General features: G+C 36.2%; 1 protein-coding gene across 9 annotated transcripts in view; it reads left to right on the top strand.

Moving 5' to 3' along the window:
* Positions 1 to 12,605, top strand: part of orb2 — a 220,766-nt gene that overhangs the window by 145,427 nt on the left and 62,734 nt on the right. The gene's annotated exons all lie outside the window — the stretch shown is intronic.

Below are 12,605 nucleotides of genomic sequence, written 5' to 3' on the forward strand. Positions count from 1 at the left end.
GGCATTGCTTTAAGGTCATTAAAACATCTACTTGCTCATTATGATTAAAAATTTTATGATTCAAAATTTTATGATTCAAAATTTCACCATCACCTTGAAAAGAAGTTGCTTTAAGTTTGATTCATGTGGTATACTGTAGGCATTATTTTTTGGTCATTACAGCATCTACTTGCTCATTATGATTCAAAATTTTATGATTCAAAATTTTATGATTCAAAATTTCACCATCACCTTAAAAACAATTTGCTATAAGTGTGATTCATGCGGTACACTGTAGGCATTATTTGATCATTACAGCATCTACTTTATTATTATTTTACTTTACCTCGGTGCTGAATGCTCTCCCCGGGTCTAGTACCGTTTAATTATCCAAAATTTTATGAATCCAATCCTACTCCTCTGCGAAACACAGTATTATTATTATTACTTTCTAATAATGACATGAGAGCGAAAGCTCCAAGGCGTCACTTAGGTCACTGCTGCAGTCTCATACACAAGACTTAATAACAGTATCTATAAATAATTGCAAATCTTAAAAATTGGTTAGTTTAAAAGCATTAGTTTGATTCTCGAAATTGTGGTCTTTTCGTCCGTAGAGTTTCGCAATTTTTCTTCTGTGACAACATGAATAAATTTCGAAAGTTAATAATCATTGATTCTGTTTAAAGATGGGAGAATTAGAGCCTAGAAAAGATATGTACAGTAAAAAATGGGGTATGGAAGGCGGTGGAAGGCGAATTAAGGAATTAAATAAAATGAGAAATGTCAAGAATATAAGAATTGATACAGTAAAACTACAAAATAATTCATAAAAGCGACATTTTAATTTTGACCTCATTTTCAAAATGGCAATGTTGAACTTAAAATGAAGCCAAAATAGAAAATAAATGAGATATAATTACATTATTAAATAGCTTAATTTGACGTACTAATTAAAATTATACAAATCAGGAGGGAAATTATTTTATTAAATGGATTAATTTTATTTATTAACGATTGATATGAATGAGAAGAGATAAGTTTTGCTCTGACCTTTCAGCCTTACAATTTTCCGCTTGCATCAGACGAATAAGGCTTGTTGCAATAGCTGTATTCACTTATTAGCCTTCAAGATGTCTTTTTTCTTCAACTTGAAGGGTCTCCCCTACCCCCAACGCCTGATCACATTGACCATATTCTTAAATACTTAAAGTGGAATCTGTTACTCGTATCTTAAACTGTGTTGATTTTTGTATTAGATTCTTATAGAGAGAGAGAGAGAGAGAGAGAGAGAGAGATTCCGTCTAAAATAATTTAAAAGAACATAAATTGCCAGAAAACTTATTTTTTCTAAAGGTTATTAGAAGAGGCTATTATTATTATTATTATTATTATTATTATTATTGTTATTATTATTATTATTATTATTATCATTATTGTTGTTATTATTATTATTATTATTATTATTATTATTATTATTATTATTATCATTATCATTATTATTTTCCTCGTACATATTGCTCAGCTTAGAAAACACACAATAGTAATTATGAGGAATAATTGATCTTATCTCTCTCAAATTTTGATAGTAGAAAGATTTTGTAATCTTCAATTATTTAAACTTTTTTTTAACGGTTTGAGATTTTGGGTTTTGGCAAAACTTCCCAGTTATGGTATATTGCCTTAAGGCAAGTTCAATGGCCTATTGAAAACTTCCCAGCCTGGCAATCTGTCGAACTGGAGTTCGAGACCTACTCTAAGCTGTTTTGTCTAGTGTGTCTGCAACCTCACCATCCTTGTGAGCTAGGGATGCGGGTTTGGGAGAGTTTATAGGTGTACCTACGGAGTTATCAGCAGCCATTACCTGGTCCCCCCTGGTCCAAAGTTCATGAAGAGGGGTTCTTGAGGGCTAATCATATGTATTTAGGATCAGTTTCTATTCTAATTTAGGACAGTTTCCTGTTCCTTGCCTCTGCCATTCATGAGTGACATTTAAAACTTGAAATGTGGCGTGCGTACCCCGTAGGGTTTATACCCTCCTCTTTATTATTATTATTATTATTATTATTATTATTATTACTATCCAAGCTACAACCCTAGTTGGAAAAGCAAGATGCTATAAGCCCAGGGGCTCCAACAGGGAAAAATAGCCCAGTGAGGAAAGGAAATAAGGAAATAAATAAATGAAGAGAACAAATTAACAATAACTCATTCTAAAAACAGTAACAACGTCATAATCCTATTATTTTGTTATGGTTTATTTATATGTGGAGTACTTTCTAATTATCATTTCTATTCGGTCTTAAAATAGTAATTATTATTCCAATTAACGAACCTATAAATAATTGAATGAATAAAATGCCGAATGATAGTACACATTGAATATAGTTTTTTTTATTTTTTGGATATTAAATACCAACTGGGCTCACTAATAACCCTTTAAGTGTGTGTGTTTGTGTGTGTGTGTGTGCGCGCGCACGTGTGTGGAAATTTCATTCTTATATTATAATCGTAAATCATTTCTTAAGTCTTTTAAAATCTTCAAAACTTCAGAAATTTCAGTTACTTGAAATTTTTAATGATTTCAATACTGATGACTTTGAAGAAAGTATTTTTTAATGCGTATTTTAACAGAAATTATTATTATTATTATTATTATTATTATTTTGGTCTTTTCAATTTACCCACGTCTTAATTTTTCATTATACTAATTATTTCTATTCAATTTAGTCAGTTTTTTATCATTCTCATATTTGCTAGTTCAAACCATTGAGGTATATTCATTCACTTACGAGTATTCATTTTATCATTTATTTAACCTTTTAGTTGGTTCAAGCCAAAGAGATGTTTCAGTGATTATAAATAATTTTTATATTGAAATCATTTTCCTGTTATTTAATCTAAATTTGGCAGCCATTTATCAGTATTAAATAATCCATATCATTTAGGCCTAGGGCCATTTTAAAGCTTTAAAAATGGAATCCATATCTTGTAGGCCTAATGTTATTTCAAAGCTTTTAGAATTGCATTTATTCTTATTTACATACTTGAATGAATTTAAAATCATCTTAGAAGATTTTTGTAATATTCGGTTATAAGAATTAACCGTCTTAGGTGCCAAGATGAGTATGGTAACTATCCTCTTTCCTTAGCACCTGGAGGATTTATTTATACCTTGTTTATTCAGAATATATAAAAGAAATACAATTTTTCCATTTTTTTCATACTTAAGTTTTGGTACTACAACATATGCATATCAACTACATTACTGTATTCATTCATTTCATTTTTCTATGTATTTAATTATTTGTGTATTTGTGTGTGTGTGTGTGTGTGTGTGTACGAGGTTCACATTGTAGTGGTACTAAAGAATATGTTCTCCTTTGGCAAGTATATATATATATATATATATATGTGTGTGTGTGTGTGTGTAAAGAGACAGAGTGGTTGTTATATTCTTTAATTTCAAGTTTCTTGACATCCTCTTCTTCCAAATCTATATAACCTATATAAAGATTTACTATTCTATATATTTGTCTTGAGAGAGAGAGAGAGAGAGAGAGAGAGAGAGAGAGAGAGAGATTTTGACTCGATTGAACCTGAACGGGTGCTCTTCAATCAGTCCATCGGTCTAGAGATACGGTGAGCTTCAACCCTCTTCACACAAATGAGTCCCTAAGGGTCACTTATCGCGTCTAAAAGGAGTGAAATCCCCCCTTTAAGGGCTTTGCTATCAAACCTGGTATCACTAGGAAAGGAGGGTCGTGTGGGGCCCAGTCGAAAGGGAACCTACTGAATATAAACGAAGGCCAGAGCTATTGGCTAGTACTATTTTCTCTATATTTCTTTCCGTCTTACCCTTATTTATAGTAGGTCACTCTTTTCCCCTTGTACTTAATCTATTTTCATCTATTCTTATCTATTGATAATACTTCTATTTCTTTTATATATTCAATACCCGTGGCTGGTACTATTTAATTGTGGTTTCTTCTCGAATAGCTTGAAAAGTTTCCATTCGTTATCAATACTATAGTTTGGTCTGTTTATCTGTTCTTATTATCATGAATCGTACTATTCCTCCTTTTTATTTTACTACATTAATAGTTATATTTCCTCTTGCCTCTGCCTACTGTCATAGATAGTACTATTAACCTCGTTATATCAGTCCTTACATAGTACTAGTTCTCGCCGAAGCCATTCTCAATAGAAAATTCAAAATACTTCGACATCATCAATATTTTATATTATCAATTCGGTCCGATTCCTAATAGCTGCTATTAATAATACAAATGAAATTGGTTAATGCGAGGGAATATTGTACATCGTTCATGTATTTTATCTATATAGAACTGTTTAAACCAGAGTCAGTACAGAACAGATAACTATATTAAACCTGAACATCTAACACTCGGGCGAAATCACACATCTATTTGTTCGGTGATTTTTCTTTTTATCTTCACCGCAAATAAATGAATACTCATCAGGATCGCATTTAGAGAGAGAGAGAGAGAGAGAGAGAGAGAGTGAGAGAGAGAGAGAGAGCATTTAGGAAAGTCATACATGCGTTGTCGTACGAAGGTGGAAAGAGCGCAAGGCAGAATCGAGTCCTTAAAGTGGTGTTTGAGGGCTGGCTGGGGTTGGCGGACGTACGATACAAGAGGCCCACTGACACAATTCCCCTCTCCCTCTTTTTTTTTCTCTTTTTTTTTCAAAGGTTGCTAGCCATCCTATGAGGAAAGAGGAGCAGTGAGAGTGAGGTTTGGAGAGCAGGTCGGAGGGGAGAGTACAGTCGGAGGGGAGAGTGCAGGTCGGAGGGGAACCTGTGTGATGTAAGGTTTCTCTCGTTGTTTAGCCGTTTTGATATTTCTTTTTTTTTTATTTCCCCTCTTCCTTTCGCTGAGTTATTGTTTTTCTTATTGTTCTTGAGTTGCTAGATACTCCTTTAATGGTTCTGGGGAGTCCGTTTTCTATGATAATCAGTCATGCCATCGCTCCAAACGTAATAGATTTTTATGAGGTTGGATTCAGCCTTGGAGAACCGGTACTCGCATATTCATAAATATTTGAGCAACTGGACTCTCTCTCTCTCTCTCTCTCTCTCTCTCTCTCTCTCACAGTTAGCTGTTTAAATCCGAGGCGTCTTCTAGATTCGTGAATTTCATAAAACATACTGTGATGAAATAAAGCTTCAATAGTCCAAGTCTCTTCATTCTACTTGCATATATATATATGAAACAGTGATTACACATCCAGACCCCGGACTGAACGACGGCATATTTGAATGTAATCCCTGTATTATACCTGTACAAGAAGCAGAGTTCCTAAGCTTACCTGTTTGGAGAAAGAAAATAACTCTGTTACTGTCTCTTATTTATTATAGGTCACCCATTCAGTTATTAACCTGAGTCCACGAGTGGACACTTGATTCTTCGAATTATGGTGATCCCCCCCGCCCCTAATTTTATCCGGGCTTAGGACAGACATATGACAGTAAATTACATGTCAGAGAGAGAGAGAGAGAGAGAGAGAGAGAGAGTGGTGCCTGAATTCGCTCTCTCATAATTGAAAAAGCTCACTCTCTCTCTCTCTCTCTCTCTCTCTCTCTCTCTCTGTGTGTGTGGTGCCTAAATCCACTCTCTCGTAATTGAAATCTCTCTCTCTCTCTCTCTCTCTCTCTCTCTCTGTGTGAGAGACTTCCCAATTACGAGAGCGCGAATTTTATACACAACTCTTTTTCAATTACGAGAGAGCGAATTCAGGCACCACTCTCTCTCTCTCTCTCTCTCTCTCTCTCTCTCTCTCTCTGTGAGAGACTTCCCAATTACGAGAGCGCGAATTTATACACAACTCTCTCTCTCTCTCTCTCTCTCTCTCTCTCTCTCTCTCTGCTAATTCACGTTATAACCCATTACAAGTCTTATCATGTGAATCAGCCTTTATTACTTCTATTAAAACATGGTCAATATAATTATTTGTAATTTATAGCCATAATCAGACACAAGTACCCTGACACAAAGAGAATATTTAGTTATTCATATTTAATAATAATCTATCTTTATTTTCATTAGTATTAATTGACAGTAGAAGTTATTTTGATAATGATAAATTTGTAATGAATAATCACGGTGTCATTTCCATATGTTATCAGTAAATCACGCTGATAAAGATACTTTCCTAAATTTCATAATTCGTTTAATAAATTACCTAAATTTCATAATTGGTTTGATAAATGACCCACTAAGGTCATTTTGTCACTATGCCAAAAAATAAATCAGAGATTATTAATATTTTCCACAACTCGTTTTTATGACTATTTTAAAACAAACATATATTTGGTCACTCCAAAGCAGTGTTACCAACTATTATATGCTCCTTATTTGGCCTTACGAGTATTTGGAAGATTTTGTGCGCTTGGCAACACTGCTTTGGATCATTGTCGTAAACAAACTAAATTAGGCCAATGTAATATATCTGCCCTTCCAAAATTCTTGGGGAAATGTAAACCACATTTTTCGTTTGAGAATCACCCTCAAGATTTAACGAAAAATACATATATTTTCTCTGTCATATATTTACGGGGTCTTTTCGTAAATATTTTAAGTAAAAGATCGCCTTGATATTTAGTACTAGCAATATATATCGCTCACACTTAGAGGGTTGAAAACGATACGTGGTGTCATATATATATATATATATATATATGTATGTATTATATATATAGGCCTATGTATATATTATATATATGGACATAGGTAGGTCATATAATGAGAATGACAGACAATGGATGAGCCTTAAGAATAACAGAGGGAATCCCCAGAGATTGCAAAAGAAGCGGAGAAATGAAGAAACGACGATGGATTGACGAACTAAGAAAGTTTGCGGGCGTGGCCCGGCACAGATAGACCAGATACAGACGCAAGTGTAAGGACATGTTTGAGGCTTTTGTTCTGCACTGGACTAGTAAACGGCTGGTGACACTTATACTATATATATATATATATATATTGTGGGGTGAGATTGTGGGAAGAAAATGCAATTAATAGAAATTAAGATGACTCGAGCGGGCCGACCCTGCCTTACAGTGGGACTAAAAAAGTCGTAAGAAGAAGTTTTGCATTCTTGTATATCCTCCCATATATAATAAAGACCAAGTGTCTGGCTATACATAACTGAATATATTTCTTTACTGTCACGCTGAGCGGCAGGGGGACAGGAGTAGTTATACCCTGGTGAAAGAGGAATACCCCGAGAGGTACACTCGAAAACCACAATCTCCTACAAATTTCCTAACCAGCTCATTGGTAGTTCTTTCCCCAGAGAGCCTTTATAGGCCTACTGTTTATAAACTTTCCAGAAGGCTAAAAATTTCTGGCTACAACATGCTTGCACTCGCTGCAAAGCCTCTACAACATTTACAACGCTTCATGAAGCTAAAATCACTGACTACAACATTGCTTGCACTCACTGCAAAGCTTCTACAACATTTACAATGTTTCCAGAAGTCTAAAATCACTGGCTACAACATTGCTTGCACTCACTGCAAAGCTTCTACAACGTTTACAATGTTTCCAGAAGTCTAAAATCACTGGCTACAACACTGCATTCACTCGCTGCAAAGCCTCTACAACGTTTACAATGTTTCCAGAAGTCTAAAATCACTGGCTACAACACTGCTTGCACTCGCTGCAAAGCCTCTATAACGTTTTACAATGTTTCCAGAAGTCTAAAATCACTGGCTACAACACTGCTTGCACTCGCTGCAAAGCCTCTACAACGCTTACAATGTTTCCAGAAGTCTAAAATCACTGGCTACAAACACTGCTTGCACTCGCTGCAAAGCCTCTATAACGTTTACAATGTTTCCAGAAGTCCTAAAATCACTGGCTACAAACACTGCATTCACTCGCTGCAAAGCCTCTACAACGTTTACAATGTTTCCAGAAGTCTAAAATCACTGGCTACAACACTGCTTGCACTCGCTGCAAAGCCTCTAATAACGTTTACAATGTTTCCAGAAGTCTAAAATCACTGGCTACAACACTGCATTCACTCGCTGCAAAGCCTCTACAAACGTTTACAATGTTTCCAGAAGTCTAAAATCACTGGCTACAACACTGCTTGCCACTCGCTGCAAAGCCTCTATAACGTTTACAATGTTTCCAGAAGTCTAAAATCACTGGCTACAACACTGCTTGCACTCGGTAGCAAAGCCTCTACAACATTTACAATGTTTCCAGAAGTCTAAAATCACTGGCTACAACACTGCTTGTACTCGCTGCAAAAGCCTCTACAACATTTACAATGTTTCCAGAAGTCTAAAATCACTGGCTACAACACTGCTTGCACTCGGTGCAAAGCCTCTACAACATTTACAATGTTTCCAGAAGTCTAAAATCCAGCTACAAACATTGCTTGCACTCGCTGCAAAGCCTCTACACACATTTACAATGTTTCCAGAAATCTAAAATCACTGGCTACAACATTGCTTGCACTCACTGCAAAGCCTCTACAACGTTTCCAGAAGGTTCAAATCACTGGCAGTTCTTTCGTAAGACAGGCTCAACAACGTTTACAACGCTTCATGAAGGCTAAATTCACTGGCTAAAACACTGCTTGCACTCAGTGCAAAGCCTCTACAACATTTACAATGTTTCCAGAAGTCTAAAATCACTGGCTACAACATTGCTTGCACTCTCTGCAAAGCCTCTACAACATTTACAATGTTTCCAGAAGTCTAAAATCACTGGCTACAGCACTGCTTGCACTCGCTGCAAAGCCTCTACAACATTTACAATGTTTCCAGAAGTCTAAAATCACTGGCTACAACACTGCTTGCACTCGGTGCAAAGCCTCTACAACGTTTACAATGTTTCCAGAAGTCTAAAATCACTGGCTACAACATTGCTTGCACTCACTGCAAAGCCTCTACAACGTTTCCAGAGTGCTCAAATCACTGGTAGTTGTTTTCCTCAGACAACCTCTACGTAATTTATAACGCTTCCAGAATGCTAAATTTAATCACTGGCTACAACACCACATGCATTCACTACTGCCAATTCGCTTTTTATATTAAAAACTTCGAATAGTTTTTTAAAAAATGTCAAAAATGGCAAAGATATTCCGTAGATTATTGTACCATAGTCTAGGCCTCCTACTATCTAGAATTCTAGATGGTCCCCGTTACTATCCCGTTACTATCATTACTACAAATTAATACTAGAGTTTAGTAGTATAGTTAAAGATTAGTTTATTTTGACTGAGGGGAAATGCGGAATATGTATGATATTCACTGTAGGATGTTAATTAGAGCTTTTATATAATTTTATTTCGAAATTTAAACCGATAATATCACGCTCGCTCGTAATATAGCGTTCTCTCTCTCTCTCTCTCTCTCTCTCTCTCTCCAATTCCTCAAGAACTTTTCCCGCTAAGGGACCAACTTTGGCGAGGAAACTTCCAATTTTATCGCCAAGGAATATGGGGAACCAAAGAGGCGTAAGTGACTGGGGAAAAGGGGGTGGAGGGGCTGGTATGATGCCCCCCCCCCCTCTCTCTCTCTCTCTCTCTCTCTCTCTCTCTCTCATTTTGTTCTGTGCAACAGCCACATATTCTTGTAAATGCAAAATGAATTTCCCAAACTTCAAGCCAACTTTTTAAAGCGAAGTTTCCTCGGTCGAACGGTTCATCAAATCCGGTTGTCGAACCTGCTTGTCAAACTGTTCGAAGAGGTGGAGTCAGGCATAAATGCATAAGGTTTGGGAACAATGAAGCCCCGCCCACAAAAATCAGGCGAGAACAGACTCTCTTCGAACAGTTCGGCAAAAGTATTCGACAACCGAACATCACTTCGAACACTTGTTTGTCGAACTCTCGACCATGTAAATCCGTCTTAAGAGTCAAGCTAGACTCATTGGCCAGTAAAGATCATTTTTAATAATAATAGAAGTACTGTTTACAAAGATTTTTGCAGTGGGCTTGAACATCTGTTTTGAAGTTGTTACTGTTTTAGAATGATTCATTGTTAACTTGTTCTCTTCATTTACTTATTTCCTTATTTCCTCTCCTCACTGGGCTATTTTCCCTATTGGAGCCCTTGGGTTTATAGCATCTTGCTTTTCCAACTTGGGTTGTAGCTTGGCTAGTAATAATAATAATAATAATAATAATAATAATAATAATCGTAGGTCTAATTCCCGCGAAATTATGCAACAATTGAAAGAAAAATACTATTCTATTTTATTAAGGGTATTCTGTCTGATTCTGCTTTCTTCTGTTCATTGGTGACTAACGGAATAATAGTTTGAACTAAAGACCGTCACAATATATTATTATTATTATTATTATTCAAGCTAAAGGCTAAGTTGGAAATGTATGGTTCAAACAGTTAAATCGCTCTTTAATAAAAGGAAATATAATAGTATATGAAAAATAATGATTATAAAATATCTCAAAGATCAGTAACAACGTTAAGTATATCACATATAATCTATGAAGAGAGAGTTATATCATCCTGTTCATTTAAAAGGAATCGCTGAATGTTTGAACTTGTGAACTTGACTCAAACTCGATTAGCAAACAAACATCTGCTTGCTTTGATGACGTCATGAACTGGAGGAAAATTTAGTCATGTGGTGTTTTCTTTTGTTTTATATTTACACAAACAACATAAAACACTAGTGTTTTGTGTGGTTATGTTTGGTAAAAAAAAAAATATTTATTTGTCTTTTATTGAATATTTATATTGATATTCTCTCTCTCTCTCTCTCTCTCTCTCTCTCTCTCTCTCTGGTTATGTTTTGTAAAAAAAAGTTTATTTGTCTTTTATTGAATATTTATATTGATTTAACTCTCTCTCTCTCTCTCTCTCTCTCTCTGGTTGTTTGGTGAAAAAATTTATTTGTCTTTTATTGAATATTTATATTGATATAATTCTCTCTCTCTCTCTCTCTCTCTCTCTCTCTCTCTCTGGTTGGGAAAAAAAGTTTATTTGTCTTTTATTGAATATTTATGATATAATTTTCTCTCTCTCTCTCTCTCTCTCTCTCTCTCTCTCTCTCATTATCAAAGCTCTTTGAAAACAATAAACATAAAGTAAACCAAATTATCAAGAAACATAAAATAAATTATAATACTTAAATGGATCAAAACTTACTTTATCACCAAACATTTTAAGGCCGACTCCAGTAGCGAGTTCGGTCTATCAAACTGAAAGGCTAAACGTTCCTAGTCTCATTATGTCTTCGGTGTGGCTCATTTTCCGCATGCAAGAGCCATTTGTTCTTGCAAATGCCTTTTAGATTCCCAAACGACGTTTGCTGTTAATGAAACGCTTGCCGTTAGCTCTTAATCATTCTGAGTTTAATGACGGCGGAAGCTAATGCTCGTGTTCTGGTGCGCTTAAACCTCTTTACCGGAAGTGGAGGCTTACTCTACTGTTTTGCTGAGAGAGAGAGAGAGAGAGAGAGAGAGAGAGAGAGTTCATGTTCTTTGTTAACAGTACTTTTTTATCATTATTCAAAAAGGAGTTTACCAGGCCTGTGAGTCTAGGTTGATTCTTATAGAGATGTCTTGAAGTTTGGAGAATCCATATTACATATATGGCTGTTACATACGACAAAAATGAGAGAGAGAGAGAGAGAGAGAGAGAGAGAGAGAGAGAGATCATGTTCTGTATTAACTACTTTTTATCATTATTCAAAAAGGAGTTTACCAGCCCAATGAGTCTAGCTTGACTTTTACAGAGTTGACTTGGTTTGGAGAATCCATATTACATTAGCAAGAATATATTGCTGTTACATACGACAAAAATGAGAGAGAGAGAGAGAGAGAGAGAGAGAGAGAGAGAGAGAGAGTTCATGTTCTTTATTAACTACTTTCTATCATTATTTAAAAAGGAGATTTACGGGATTTCGAGTCCCGCTCAGACTCGTTATTGCCTATATTGTCTGCAACCTTACCATCCTTGTGAGCTAAGGTAGGGGGATTTGGGGAAGCCTATAGGTCTATCTGTTGAGTCATCAGCAGCCATTGCCTGGTCCTCCCTGGTTCTAACTTGGGTGGAGAAGGGGCTTGGGCGCTGATCATATAGTATATAATGTCAGTCTCTTGGGCATTGTCCTGCTTGTTAGGGCAATGTCACTGTCCCTTACCTCTATCATTTACCATCCTTGTGAGCTAAGGTCGGTGGATTTGGGGGAGCCTATAGGTCTATCTGTTGAGTCATCAGCAGCCATTGCCTGGTCCTCACTGGTTCTAACTTGGGTAGAGAAGGGTCTTGGGCGCTGATCATATTTATATGGTTAGTCTCTTGGGCATTTTCCTGCTTGCTAGGACAATGTCAGTCTCCCTTGCCTCTGCCATTTACCATCCTTGTGAGCTAAGGTCGGGGGTTTTGGGAGAGCCTATAGGTCTATCTGTTGAGTCACCAGCAGCCATTACCTGGTCCTCACTGGTTCTAACTTGGGTAGAGAAGGGGCTTGGGCGCTGATCATATAATATATGTCAGTCTCTAGGGCATTGTCCTGCTTGCTAGGGCAATGTCAGTCTCCCTTGCCTCTGCCATTTACCATCCTTGTGAGCTAAGGTCGGGGGTTTTGGGAGAGCCTATAGGTCTATCTGTTGAGTCA

This window comes from Palaemon carinicauda, chromosome 42 (assembly GCF_036898095.1).
Source record: "Palaemon carinicauda isolate YSFRI2023 chromosome 42, ASM3689809v2, whole genome shotgun sequence".
NCBI lineage: Eukaryota > Metazoa > Arthropoda > Malacostraca > Decapoda > Palaemonidae > Palaemon > Palaemon carinicauda.